The sequence below is a fragment of the Penaeus monodon genome, chromosome 15, assembly GCF_015228065.2.
Source record: "Penaeus monodon isolate SGIC_2016 chromosome 15, NSTDA_Pmon_1, whole genome shotgun sequence".
Lineage (NCBI taxonomy): Eukaryota > Metazoa > Arthropoda > Malacostraca > Decapoda > Penaeidae > Penaeus > Penaeus monodon.
The window spans coordinates 17,379,095-17,379,954 of record NC_051400.1 but is presented as its reverse complement, the minus strand read 5'-3'; positions in this window follow the sequence as shown (position 1 = coordinate 17,379,954).

The following is an 860-nucleotide window of genomic DNA, read 5'->3' as shown; positions in this document are numbered from 1 at the left end:
TCTTTCTCCCGACCCCCACCCCCTATAGACACAGGCCTACATTATGGCGGCGGCGCGAGTCCGGTCATGCGGTCATCCTTATGTAGAGGACAAGATCTCCCGATGCGTCCGGCAATCAGAAAAATTGTCGTTGTTGTCCGACGTTTTTATTTGTGTGTGTGCGTTAGTATGCGTGCGCGTGTGCGGTTGCGTGTCTTTGTGTCTGTTTAGAGAGGAATTCCAGATATGTACGATTGAGGTCTATGAAACAGAGTAAGGAAGAAGTGCCGGCATTCTTCCCCAGTAAACCCCGACGGCATAACAAGTGCGTTGCGGCGCGCGAGAGGCGAATGACCTCCCTAGGCGCTCGTTCTCCCGTGAGTGCCATGGCCGCCATGTGCTGTTGAATTCGGCCGCGACGCACGAGATAAGTGGGCATCTTGCGTTCCTGCTGTGTATATACGTTCGAAGACGCCGCCACGCCTCACAAACCATGGCATAAACAGCGCGATGGTAGAATTCCGGTGCCTGATTGGCTCCGGGTCTGCCTGGGTCTGCGGCTTCGAGGAGGTGTCGGCAGTTAAGGCGAAGTGAGGGTTAGAAGAAGGTGAAGAGGGAGAAGAGAGAGATGGGGAAGGATAAGGATTTGATGCAATTATGAGATGGAAAATATATGAGGACAAGTTTGGATATGACAAGAAAGAAGCATTATCATTGTCTTCCTTCGTTGCCCTTTCGCCTTCAGCCTCGCCTGCCATTCATGATTTCAAATAGACTTGCAGGTTGAGTACTGACTCACCGTATGCTAATGAGCCGACGGCGGCTCTCGTGGCAGTGCACGGGAACGAGAAGGGCGATTACTAGCTGCAGGTGGCGCTATT